Here is a 14,389-nt window from a genome sequence, read left to right as displayed (position 1 = left end):
AACAAAATTTTTTGAATTATAATAAAACATCCATATCCTGCCTTAGAGATGCTTGCTTTCAATTTTATTATCCGTCTGTGTCAAAACATTACTTAATATTGAATGGGTATGTTTAAATTTCTAAAGAGCTTTGTTGTCAATTTATGTGCATGTCAGCATATTAAAAAATAACAAGTTTTACAAGCATAAGTTTAAAATAATATGTGAATTCAAGGTTGATGCTTAATTCAGTTTCCTGCTGCAGTTTGATAGTATATAATTATAAAATACAGTATCTCTAATAAAACAAAGACATCAAGGTTAGTGGTTAAGCATATGGAGAAGAGTGGAAATAACTAAATATAATATTAAGAGTAGAAGAAAGCAAAGATGTTTAAGCTTTAGCTTTACTTATTGTGAGTCACTGGGCAAGAAAACTGACTTTCATTTTTCTCATCTATCAGAGATAATGCAAGAATCTCACAGTTAGCAGGAATGAAGCATGGGAAACTAGGTGACATCTGAAACTTGAATCTGTTTTCTAAATTTACAACAAATTAATGAATAAGATAATATCCATGATGAATAGTGCCAAGAAAATAAAATAGGATCAAACTGAATCTTGAATCTAGTTAGGAGAAGTTACTCTGGTTAGGTTCTGGGAAGCATTTTTGGTAGAGGAGACAGGTGGTTTGAATGAGACGAGAACTAGCCTTGTGAAGATCTACCCATGCTTTGTTACATTGCTAAAACCCTTCCTCCCTCATAACTTGCTTTCCAGTAAGCCACGGTTGGTCTGAAAAGTACTACCCACAAAGTATTGGCAAATGTGTATTTAAAATAGGGGGCTTTTTCTTTGAAGGTGAATACAAAAGTGTTCATAGCTTATGGAAAGACAGGATATAATATTAATGATTGCTCAAGTTGACTAATCAGCACCCGGGAATCAAATGCTAGTCTCTCTACTTTGCACTTAAAATTTCCCTCAGCCAAAAGCTGTGTAAGTATGAAAATGTGCAGTATTATAGAGGGCCTGGGTCTTTATCTTTGACTAAACTATTTCACAATTGTGAGAAGTTAGAATCTAATATCTAAAAAGAGAGTCTGAAAATGATTTTTATCCATATAAATGCAAATCAGCCATGTCCAGTGAAAAGGACAGACCTTTTTAGCAAACTCACTTCAGTATTTCTTTACTATACAAAGGGTTCATTTTTCTCCTCAGAAACATTTATTTCTTCACATTCACTTACTAATTAATATATGTGTCTTATTACATGTAAATCCATAACACTCCTACAATGGTAAAAGGAACATGTATTTCTCAGGGAGACATCTACCTGCCAATGACAGCATTAAGGGCTGATTGAAAGTTGGTTATGGTAAGGGCATTCCCGGGTAAAGAATGCTTATGGTGATACAGTGTGAAGTACAGAAACCTGTGGAATCTACAACAATTTTAATTTTTGACATTGAAGAAATATTCCTACAGAAACAAGTAGTAACACAATTTCCCACTAAAAGGGCAACTTAAAATTATGATTACTCTAATAAATATTGGCAGGTAGACGTCTCCCTGAAAAATACATGAATCAAGAATGACTTTCAGCATTGGTTTTAGAATCCAAGCTTCACAAGTCATCAAGAATCATGAGGATAAACAACCCTGTATTTTTTGCAATACAGCAACAACTGAGATGTCACAAGAAGATAAGCGTAATTGAGTAGTGCTTTTTGAAGGAGAGAGATTTCAATGGTTCAGAATAAATGTGCACTTCAGGAACTCATTAAAGTCCTAATTTAGTTGTCTTGAGTAAGAAGGAAGAATTAAAAACACACACACTAATTAGTTTCAAGTGGGCACTTTGCAGGGATGATTTGAAGTCTTCCATCTCCAGCCATCTCAACAGGGTATTGCAGGAAGTCATCTCCCTCTGGTGAATTCAATATCTGCCAGGCACTGCTTCTTTCATTTAAATTACAGAAGCCTTGTGAAGTAAGTATCATGGCCATCATTTTGCAGAGAAATCTAAGGGATTTTTAACCTGCTCAGATTCATAATAAAAGTGAATAAAAATAGGCAGGCCTGGATCCAAATTCAAGAACCCAGATCTCTGTGGTTTCAAAGTCACTTCATGTCTTGTGTAGAATACCACGCTATCTTTAGGCTTTCACAATAGCTGACACCTCACGGGCATCTGCCAACTGAAATTTATGGCAAATCTGCGTGTGTTCCCAATGGAAAGAACTGTTGGTCAAGTATATCGTGTGTCTCAGTTCACATCTATCCACTTGGACAGCTAACCCAACTGTCACTCTCCTGTACGAATGGCATAGACAAACACGTTTGTTGTAGCCAGAATGTGTCCCCTAAGGGTTTATGTGTTGAAATTTGATCCCTATGAGGTACTGAAAGGGTAGAAGGTTGATCCAAGTATGGTATTTGCAGATGAGACCTTTGGGAGGCGATTAGAACCAGATAATATCATCAGGGTGGAACTCCTATGACCAAATAGCTATGACTTTGCAAGAGGAGAGGAAAAGACCAGACAAGACACGTATTCCATACTCCCTGCCTCTTGTCTTGCAACACCTTGAACTGCCTACTATTAGCTGTATGACAATCTTCATATGGAGCATGCCACACATAGACATTCAAAACTGTGAGCTGAAATAAACCCGTTTTCTACATTAGAAAACACACTAAGAAAAAGATTTCATTTTCATATTTTATGTTTATGGGAGTTAATAAAATATAAGAGAAAGAACCTAGCAGATAGAGAATTGGGTTGTAAATCAGTCCCTCTCCCACTGTAGGAACTACTAATTTCATCTTTAAGTAAAGTGAGGAAGCTTTACTTAGAAAGTTTATGTATAGAATTGATCCCAGTCTTCCAAAACTTCAGCAACTCTGAATTAAAGACATAAAACACTTTTAAGTTCTTATTATAAATATATTTACCAAACGTTCTCTACATTACCTGGCATAGAGGCAGAGCTTTGAATGCTTGATTGAGGACTTTAAGGTCTTGAAAGCCCCAAGGCTTAACCTGGAGTTAAGATCAACATGGGAAATGGAAGTGGAGGCGGCTCCTCAGAATAACTCTTCCTTTGCAAGGTTTTCTTAATATAATATTCTTAAAGAGAAATCTTACTATTAGCCCCATGAATGGGCCTCTTGGAATAGAGAAGAAATATTAAAATTGAGTTTATATAACATTTTGGAAATAGAAGTATGCAGAAACACCATGCAGGAGTTATCCACCCTTCTAACAAGCCCTGGGCTCAATGTGTCCTCCCCAAAACCCAATCCAAGTGATGAGCATATTTATGCAGCATCTGTAGATAAAGAGATCATAAACAGAAAGAATTTATTTTATGTGAAAAATAAGTAAGTCCTGCCTGATCATATGCTACCAATAACCCTAGGGATTTTGGGGTACACTTCCTGGTCCTCAGTTCCCAACTTCCTGGAATGAAACATCTTAAATCCTTTGTATGTAAGAAAAGAAATTATTACATTGTAAGACCTGTCTTAAAAGCTACTTTGCTTATTGAGGCTTTCTTCAAATCCTTTAGCCCAAATAAATACCCCTTCTTTAAAAAAAAAACTATATAATTTGTAGCTCTATAATAGTTCTTTTCATTGAAATCAGTTATTAGACGTTCATAATCTCATCATAAACATTATTAATTTTGTAGTCCGATCTTGAATGTTGCATTACTTTAGAGTAATGCATTATACTACTTTTATATTCCCAATGTGTATCATATTCCTAAGGACACGTTAATTACTCAATAAATACATGTTCTATCTTTGATTTTTCACAGAATTACCAAAAAAAAAAAAAAACCACTGATTTGGATAAACTTGCATCTTGTGGGAGAGGACTTATCTATTCATCATCTTTCCCCAAGTATTTTTAAAAGAACTTTTCAGATGTAATTCTCACAGAAATGCTCAATGCCACACAACTAAACTTAAAACTTCATGGTTGTGTTGGGGGTATATGAAGACCCAGTCTAACTATGCCTAAATAGAGGCTGAAGAAATGTCTCGGCAATTTAAGAGCATTTGCCTTCTTCCAGAGGACCCATGTGATGTACAGACTTACATGCAAACAAGACACCCAAATACACAAAAAGAAGTTTTTTAGTAAAGAAGAAATCATGTCATGCCTCCATATTGCTTGAAGTTTGGGATGTTTCAAAGGCTGGACAGGATTCATTCTGGGATGCTTGTCATCAACTAAGTGCACCAACTAAGGAACTCAAACAAAACTGCATTCCATGCCTCGATGCCAGTTGTCATCATTATCCACATCTCTTTGCCCCCAGACTCTCCCCAAGTCTCTTGTTAACCCTTTCATTGTCCAATATGTCTTCCTACTACTAAGGCAAAGCCATCAATAGAATATTTAGTAAACATACATGTAAACTAAGATATCACTTGGGCAACATCTGTAAGAGAGATAAGATACTACACTGCTAATATGCCATTCCTCTTCATCCTCTGGCTTCTTGTATTAATCATTCTTATTTGCTCAATATAAGCATGGCATATTTTTCTTACCTATTATCACCCTACTCGGGGCTTCTGACATTTTCCTCTGTCATTATGGCAAAGAGATACTGAAGAGCCTTTATTTTCTGAGATCTTTTCACAATTTATCATTCATATATCCTTTACCAGGCAGGTTTTTTTTTCCCCACCTCATTTTGTCAAATTGGAGTTTTCCAGGCTAAAAAGCACATCATTTGAAGGTGTACCACAAGGCAACTGCCGGATAAATTGGGATCCTGAGCCATCATGCTATCCAAGAACAAAGTTGACTTTCTAACAAATAAAAAACAAAATTGAAGTCTGAGTTTCTCTCCATCACTATCGAAGTCCAGAGAGGCTTACGGATCAGGTATCATACAAGCTGTAAGCGTGGGAGAGGCCTGCTCACGACTCTACTTGCAATGCCTGCATTTGACTTTTCCTTGCAGTGGTAACACTAGGAGGGAAATGTGGACACGATTCTTAATGAGCACATTTTTGAAGCAAAATAATAATGATTTTTCTTTGGACCAAGGAATTATCATACGTCTTCTGTACACTAGAAGAATAAAAAAAAGTTTCTTTTAAGATTTTTGAATGAAAAACTATTTAAAATATTTGTTTTATTTTCAAAACTAGCGAAGAAACAACTAAATGATTATTGTATGAAGCTTGTACGTATAGCACTGTAAATTGTTCTCTTCTGGAAGGTTCATACACCTTCAGTTTGCAAAAATCTTTATATGTTCCAGTGTGGAATGGGCTTTTTCTTTTCAAGCAATTTCGTACCACCTCTGCTGTGTTCCTAACATACATACAATCTTGTCAACAGAGACTGCGCATTGGTTTCCCAGCCTCCCAGGCCCAAATAATCACACAAAAACTATATTAATTACAACAATGTTTGGCCCATGCTCAGGCTTCTTATTAAGTAACTTCTACATCTTAACCCATTTCTATTGGTCTATATATTACCATGAGGCTGTGGCCTACCAGTAAGGTTCTGGCATATGTCTCCTTCAGCAGCTACATGGCGTCTCCTTGACACTGCCTACTCTCTGTCTATATCTCCTTCCGCCTGGCTTTATTTTGCCCTGCCATAGGCCAAAGTAGCTTCTTTATTCATCAACCAATAAAATCAACACATATACAGAAGGACCTCCCACATCACAAACTTCTTGCCCGGATGCCCTTTTAACTTGGACCCAAGCGTATCAGAATCATATTAATCTAAAAAATGACAGCATTATCATGCACCATAAACAATCTCCATAGATACCCTGTGGCCAATTCTGAGCAGGGAGCAAGGAGAATTCACAATTTGTTAAGAAGCCCCAGACTTCAAACCAGTCACAACAAGTAGGTGTTGACTTCACAAGATGTAGCTGCTGTAGACCTTGTGTGGAAGTACAAGGTAGGCATTATTGTTTTCTTAGAGGAAAATAATAACTTCCAGGGGAACTGATCAGCATATAAGTGGTAAAGTCCCAGTCAATGAGCCCTAAAGGGTTTGCTTTTTTAACCACACCCTTTCCACATACAAGCCAGCTTTCCTATCTCTCATCACAGTAGTTTAGGCCTCACAAATCATGAGTGGCAGTACATTATTCTACTTCCCAGCTAGACATGCTGCAGGATATGGGGACCTAATTTCAAACGGGTGCTGGACCATACCTTCTAATGGGAACCGAGCACTTAGAACTGCCTGTGACATTAGCAAGACATTTACCTCCTGAGTAAAAAGCAGGTTGTTGGTTTAGTCATGTCCTCTACTTGCATCTCAAATCCCAGCCGCCAAAGGAAGCATTTCTGTCTGATGTACTTTCACCTCATTTGAGGCCAGATGGCACACACTCTGGGACTGGGGTAGAACAAGCCTTCAATAAATGTTTGATTGCCACTATGACTCATCCTCACGAAAGCAGATACAATAAGGTCCGTGAAAGAAATACATCATAGTCAGAACCTGTCTGCAACACGTAGCTGTACCTTGCTTATCTTTAGAAAATTCTAGTCCTGTAATTTTCTTGGTAGGCATTCTTTGATCAGGAGAAAAAAGTTAAGGAGCTATCTACATAGCATATAAAATTAGGTTTATCTACACTATTGCACTTTGTAAGGATTTATAGCAAGTTCAGACTTGAAAAAACACACAGAACTGTTACAACATTGACTGTAGATACATAGTAATCTGAAAAGAACATGCTGTTATTTTCCTTACAGGTTTGAGATTAGCCAATAGTGTAATGAGGCAACTAAAAACACCATTAACGTTAAGTTGTCTTTACAGATAAAGAACCAAGAATTCCTTATTTGTGTTTTAGGCAATATGTATTAGTTAGGGGCAGAGAGAATGGGGAACTCAAGGCATATTGTTCATGGCAGAGAAATATAAGGTGCAATGGTGGCTAAGAAAGACCCCTAGAACAGGCAAAAAGAATTTAGGAATAAAGAACAAAGGACTTTCAAATATAGAAAGATCTCTATGAGACAGCAGGAAAGATTAGTATAATCTTTAATTATTCAATTTAAATATTCAATTTAAGTATAGGCAAGTAGGTTTTTCTTTTTAAATAAGTTGATTTCGTACAAGGCTGGATTTTCTTATATTCTTCAAAGAAAGTTCTAGAATAGACTAGTGAGTAAGAAAGTGAGGTTTCAATTCATTATTTCCAGGATAAATGAGATATTGAATAGACTAGATATTGAAGTGGAGATTCACACACGACATAAAGTTACCTGTTAAAAAGTCACCAAGCTAAGCAGCTAAATTATTTCTTCTAATATTGTTACTATGACTGTTCCAGATGGGGAGAAAAATGACTTTCTAATCAGGACCTTCTTCTCTGCTTATACAACGGGCTGAGGGGTTGACTACATTCTTATCGAGCCCCAATTCTCACCAACTCAAGATTTAAGTGCTCATATTATTCAGGTCATTATTATGTTAGGGAAGTTACCGCCATCTCATGCTGCAGATTGATCCTAGGGCCTTCTTATGCTAGGTGGTCTTTCTGTGCTACACCCAGCCTTCCTTTGTACAGAAAAAAGTATAAGTTTGTGTAGTCACACTCCAAGAAGCAGAAGTATTTCTATTATTAACATTTAAAACTTTAGTCCTTAAGAGCAATCACGCATCACTTCTCGGTCTTTGGGTTAGACTGAGTGCAAAGCAAATAGCCCCCAAATCACGGCATCTGCTGGTGGAAAGAGCAAAAAAAATGCTTAATCTTCAGGTTAGCAGAGTTTTACAAATAGAGCCCATGCCTTTTTCTAAGCTAAACAGTCTGCTGTTCCACATTCCTCCTGTATCGCTCAGATTTATCTGTACATTAACAATGCTTACTAGCAGATAGCCAAAAAGGCTGGCCAAGTTGGACTGACTTCAAGATTTGTTTCCACAAGGGGGTGTTTCATGCGCTTGGCAGAAGCAGGCTGCAACTGTAGCTTCATTTATTACATTGTGCTATAAACATTATGTCCTGAGCTAACGAGACACTCCACATGACAGTCCCATAGGTTACCAAGCACCGTAAACATCCGTTAAAACAGGCGCCAGAGATAGCACAGTCAAGGCCTGTTGTGTCCATTTGAAAGTGGTTTATGGGGTGTAGTCTGCTGTTTAAAAACTAATAATCAAAAACACGGCCGCAGACCCCGACTAGAGCAAATATTTACCGGGAGAAGTTAGGCTCACTTTGAAAAAACATGTCCTAATGTCGTCGCTTTATCATTGCCTTTACAGACTTTCACTTCACACCTCTGCTCAGTAAGCACTGGCTTCCCATGGTATTCAGGAGACCAAAGCTATAATTTCACTGTGATCTATTTGCTCCCCAAAGAAATAGAAGTGTCATTGAGTGTTGATTGACCAATTTTCTCTAGACTAATATGAAACCAAAAGTTTATAAGGGAGGAAGAAGGTGATGAATGCTGGCTTGGGCTTTTTAAGCTGCAAATATTTGCCAGGGGTCTCTTTGCTAACATGCACTCTTGCAGCGCATCCAGTAACTGTCATCTCAAGAATAAAGAGACGCTGCGATTGATCTTTATAGAAAAGCAGCTTGGAGCACCAGTTGCTAGCACACATCCAATTTCTGCAGGAAGAGATAAGCGCTGTCTCAACCACAGCCCCTGGAGTTGAGAGGTAAACACTCCTAAGACTGCTTATCCCCTGGGAGCAAACAGCTGCACACTGGGAGACACACAGATCCACAGCGAATCTGCCCTCCTCTTCCAGTTCTGTAAGTAACTACAGTAACCTCCTATAAGCTCCAATGCTGTCCTGACAGCTTTCCGGACAGCTCCAGAAACCACCCTTTCTAGTCCTCAGACCTTCCAAAGCAGGTGATTTAGAGAGTTTTAAAGTCCAGGAAATGTATTCCCATTCAGGATCTGCTTTCTCTTCCCAGCCCTCTTGCTTCCCGCTACCTTTCTCTGTCCCTCCAAGATCTCCTGGAGGTACCAACAGCAGGCTGCTCCTCTATGGTTTCTTTCTCCTTCCTCACATCCTGGCTCAGGAGGCCAACACACCTTCCAGGGCACTCCCCCACACGTGCCCATACACACGCAGCACACGCATGCATACTGCACCCTCCAGAGCCAGACTCCGAAGCCCTGCAGACATACTTCCCGGTGCTATATATAAAGTCCTCGCCCAGAAATAGTTTTTCCCATGCACCCACAAGTGACTAGCCCTGTAGCCCTGTTCTGAACCCACCGCATGTAGCCAGTCCCCCTTCCACCCTCTTCAGGCAGGAACCTACCCCGCTCATCCGCTTAGCGCTCACGACTCTACAGTTCTATCAGAACTTTGAGCCTGGTTGATTTCATAACCACGAGTGTGTCCAGAGCTGGGACAGTTGGGCTTGCCACAATTTCCACCCACCCCAGTTCATGGAGACTGGTGGCGGTGACGTGACTCTACTGACCCCAGTTCCTCTGCTGCCAGTGTGCAGTTTGCAGCCTGCACAATCTTGCAAAGGCGGCGCACTGCAGGGGTCGCGCGCTCACAGCCCACCCCTCTGGAGTCCCTCTGGTCTCTCCACCCGGGGAATCGCTTCAGACAGCACCAGCCGCCTGTACAGTTCCTGCCCCAGCTTGACAGGCTGACGATGACAAGCAAATACATTCACGAAACTTTTAAGAGTAGCAAAATTGTCTTAGGAGGAAACCCCTCTTTGCACCTCACACCCTGGTGGGAGCAGGAGCCAGGTGGGTATGGTTCGCCCAGTTTCTTGTCGCCCCCATCAACTTTCAGCTTCACACAGCACCAAGAGCAAACACACACACACACACACACACACACACAGACACAGACACACACACACTTACTTCAGGACATGGATCGGGTTACACCAACCCATCAGCAAAAACAACTTTTGAGAAGGGGAATATAGCCCACCTCAAACTCATGAAAAAAATTATTCGGGCAAATACGTAAAAGTGATCCCATTTTCATAAGCAGTTGGCATGCTCAGGTCTACACCCAGGTCTCCTGGCACAAAGTGGGGGAAATAGGAGCTGGACTCCCCCGAAGTCCCCCTCCAGTACCTTGGAGCTTCGCCTCGGGAGACAGAGCGCGGGTTCGCGTCCGCGTGGGGGCTGCCGGCGCCGAGGCCTCAGGCCCGCGTGACCCCAGCCCGGGGTCCCCGCGGCGGCCGGGGCTCAGCAGCAGCCGTCGCCGCCGCCACCGCCGCTGTAGCAGCCGCCTCTGCCGGTGCCGCCGCTCCCTAGACCGCCTCCTCTTCCCATGGCTGCGCCCTGCTTGGCAGCTCGTGGGCTGTCAGGCTTGGGGAGGAGGAAGGGGGCGGGGTGAAACGGGAAGGGAGGAGGGGAGAGGAGAGGAGAGGGAGGGAGGGGAGGGGTGGGAAAAGGCGGCTGGCCTTGGGTTCAGCGAGGGGCCGCCGCTGCCCGGTTACAGACTGCCCAAGCGACCTGCAGCGGGAGTTGAGAGCAGTCGACTCCGGACCCGCTGCTGCGGGGAGGTCGAGCGCCGCCCCCGCTACTCATTCCGCGGGGCTGGGATGAAGTTTTCTGGCAAGGAGTTAGGAGTTGGTGCGTGTCACTCTCCGCTGGGCGGCGGGGCTCCTCCTAGAGGAAAATATTGGTAGTTGCGGGAGACTTCCCACCTCTCCACCCAGGGAGTTCTCCGAAAGAAGGCAGGATCTAGCAGTCCCCAAGTTGAGGCTATACATTCAAAGAACACTCCCAGAGGAGTGCACCTCCTGCAGGCACCGCAAGAAGACACTTTGGAAAGTGTGTTGAGTCCACCAGGCGTTAGTCAGTTGGCCCCGAGTTTCACGCTCCTGCTCGCTGGACTTTCCCTGTCCGAGAGGTTAAAAAATGGAGACACTGTAGATAACTTAGGGAGAATGCATGCATCTTTGCAAAGGACTATCTAGAGTTCAGAGGAGGACTAAGGTCCACTCTGAGATGTGTCCTTGTGTGTGACCTAGGGCACGAGTTTTAACTGCCCACTGTTGGGTACAGTTCATCTATCAGACACATTTCTATTTTGTTGGAAAAATTAACTAAGACAGAGGTTGTCAAAACACTTCCCAAAGTCAGAGTGGTACATCAGTATTTTCACGAAACAACACACGGCCAGTTACCACTCAGTTCTCTAGGCAGAGTACAAAAGTACAAAAGTCCGGCCCAGGGCTGTGGGGCTGCCTCCTATCTGCAGGACGGACTGGTCATGCGCTCTTTCTGCTGTTTACTTTGTACTGACAGCTTGTTATAACCCCGTTTATCTATAACCTTCTTACAGTTTCGGCTTACAAAGGGCCTCTCTCTCTCTCTCTCTCTCTCTCTCTCTCTCTCTCTCTCTCTCTCTTCACATTGCTTTCAGACCCAAAGTCACAGTTAAACAGTTAAGCACTGCAAAAGAACAAAATACCCAATCCACATTAAGGTGATGGGTGGGGTGAAAACCTAGGAACACAGGATCAAAGGAATCATACAATTGGAACCTTTTTTCCTTCGCATCCTTCACAGGACCCTCAGTTGTGTCTCGGCTAAGTTATGGTTCTAGAATACAGAAAGAGGAGAAGTTCCTGGAAATGATGTTTCCTCGCTGTTCCAATCAGGAGTAGAGGGTGGGATGCCTGGTGGCCTTGAACTAGTTCTGTTTCACAAACAGGCTTTCGCTAAGAACCAATCCTTCCATTTCTGGTTTCATTGCTTTGACTTAGCAGTGGTGGCACTCACTGACTCTGGGACTCTTAAAGGGGGAGTTGCCCACACAGAGAAACCTGAGAAAGGAAGCCATGAGGTCAAGCGAAATTCATGCCTGCCTGCCAGGTGGTCTGTGTGTGCCAAGCTGGCTGAAAGGGCAGTACTGATGGGAATGGAGACCAGGCAGGCCTCACAGGCAGACTTCACTCTGTCTGAGGTGACCATCCGTGAATGCACTTTGGATTCTGGCAGCACCAGCCTATCTTCTATCTGTGCTCTCTCCTCTTCTCTCCAAGCCCAGAGAAAACTCAATTTTCTAAGTTCTGATCGTGCTCCAAGGTGATTTCAGGGTCATCCTTAAACAAAGGAGACTTGTCCTCATGTTGCCCTGGCTCCGGCTGCAGCCTCCATCCTGTGAGACTTGGAAGCAGAGTTCTTTACATGACACTCTGTGTTTGATAGAAGCGTCATTATTCATAGAGAGCTTAGGCAAAGGCACACTGGCTTATGTATGATATTAAAGAAACAGGTTGGGATGTAGCTTGATGGGGTCTAGCATCATCTGGAAGACAAACCTCTGGGCATCTTGTGAGAGACTTTCTAGATTGGGTTCATTGAGATGGGCAGCATCATTCCAAGGGCTAAGAGCTCGGGCTGAAGAAAAAGGAGAAAACGAACTGAGCACCAGTGCTCTCCTCTCTCTGCTTCCTGACTGTGGGCACAATCTGACCAGATGCTCTGCTCTTCTGGAGCCCACCTTCCCCACCGTGATGGATGGATCCTCTTCAACTCCCAAACCTTCGTCTGTCCACAGATCGCCAGGCTAACAATAAGCCATTGTTAGATGGGTTTCTTATGGGCATCTCAACACCAATTATACTCAAGGCATCAGTCTGGCTCCTTCTCCTTGGCTATGCTCCGATCACAGTCACCCTTTCAACAGACGGTAACTGCTACCTAGTTATGGAGATCACAGTCTGTTGTGGTCATCCTTGCCACATGCCTGTCTCTCGAACTCCACACTTAGCATCTATTACTTCTTAGAGGGGTCAAGAAGCAATTAGCTTGAAACATCAGAATCTTACCTCTATTGCTGCAATATGTATAGACTCAATTGGTCTTTGTGATTCAACAGTTCTTCCTCTTCTCACTACTTGACCCAAAGAATAGTCTGAATACGGTCTAATCTAAAATGAAATTCTTTTAAAAACAAAGTCATGCCATCCCTTTGCCCCATGAGTCCCTGTTTTAACAAATACACAAATAGAAATGACACATAAGAGTCTGGGCTGTGCACTTCTGCTTTCCACCTCATCACACTGGTCCTCCCTGGACTCAGTTGCTCCTCATCCCCACTGGTCCTCCCTGAACTCAGTTGCTCCTCATCCCCACTGGTACTCCGTGAACTCAGTTTGCTCCTCATCCCCACTGGTACTCCGTGAACTCAGTTTGCTCCTCATCCCTACTAGCCTTGCCTGGACTCAGTTTGCTCCTCATCCCCACTAGTCCTCGCTGGACTCAGTTTGCTCCTCATCCCTACTAGCCTTGCCTGGACTCAGTTTGCTCCAGGCACACTGGACTCTGCTCATTCTTAAACATATCTTGACTTATAAACTCTTAACTTATAAATCATTCTTGTTATTTCTTCAGCTGTAAAGACCCTTCTCTAAATGTTTGCATATTGCCTTATCTTTACTCAAATTAGTACCTTGTCAATGACTGCTATCATGACAAAGCTATTATACTTCATTACAGTGTAACTTCTGCCACCCTCTTCCTTATCTCCACCACAGATAGCTTAACCAAAAATAGCATTCTAGCTTGAAGAGAGTGGAAGCAATTAGAATTCAGAGCAGGCCCATTCAAATTCAGGTAACTGGGTCAGTTTGTTATCTCTTCAATTACACAGCTGCACATTATAAATTTCCAAAACCTGCAGTTATCAGGAACTAGGATTTTACTTTGGTCATTCTGTTCCTCTGTAAAGTACCAATGCCCTTTGTCAAACCAAAAAAAAAAAAAAGAAAAGAAACTAAAACTCCCAAAGCAGCACTTGTAGTTAAAGAAAAAAAAACGAGCTGTTGCTTTGGAGCACTGGGACCTGTGTGGCTCATCTGTGGTCTTGGTAAGGTGCTTATCGATCTCCTGGTGACTCAGTTCCTTAGGGAATGAGAGGACTGCTACCTAAGATCATGTGCATTGTTATCCTGAGGTCTGTGTTTAGGTGATTTCATGTGTCAAACTGGCTTGGCAGTGGTACCCAGATATTCGCTCAAATGTTTTACAAGACACTCCTGTGAAGAGATTTTAAAGATGAGATTAACATTTAAAAAATAAACATTTAATAAAGCAGATTACTTTAAAAAATGGGATGTGTATGGACCCCATTGATCGGTTGAAGGCCTTATTGATGTCCGTCTACTAACAGACTCTGAACGTGAAGCATCACCTTTTTCCTAGTTCTCCAGAACTTGTGGCAGGGTCAGAGCCAGGCTTAAGCTCCAAACCACCATTTAATGAAGACGTTTTAAAAGTAGGCATTTCTACCCAGAGCTCATAATATCAAACAGAATTACACCGTACTGATTGCTTTGGTGGACTTGGAGTCACTTACAGGAAGGTTCTGAACCTAGAAGAAACCAGACTACGTCTAGCAGCCTCATGGGAAGATTAAAAGAAAGATTTCAA

At 42.2% G+C, this 14,389-nt stretch overlaps 1 protein-coding gene across 2 annotated transcripts in view; it reads right to left on the bottom strand.

Moving 5' to 3' along the window:
* The window catches only part of Ghr (growth hormone receptor), a 226,715-nt gene extending 216,223 nt beyond the window's left edge, over nucleotides 1-10,492 (bottom strand). The window contains exon 1 of one of the 2 annotated variants that reach the window (XM_057789429.1): nucleotides 10,076-10,492. The gene's annotated coding sequence lies outside the window, so the exon portion shown is untranslated. Of the gene's footprint in view, nucleotides 1-9,242; nucleotides 9,279-10,075 lie in introns of those variants that run through there. The other variant, XM_057789430.1, reaches the window with a different exon arrangement.
* Between the last annotated feature and the right edge of the window lie 3,897 nt (nucleotides 10,493-14,389).

The sequence above is a fragment of the Chionomys nivalis genome, chromosome 15 (genome assembly GCF_950005125.1).
Source record: "Chionomys nivalis chromosome 15, mChiNiv1.1, whole genome shotgun sequence".
Taxonomy (NCBI): Eukaryota; Metazoa; Chordata; class Mammalia; order Rodentia; family Cricetidae; genus Chionomys; species Chionomys nivalis.
This window is presented reverse-complemented; position numbering and strand designations above follow the sequence as displayed.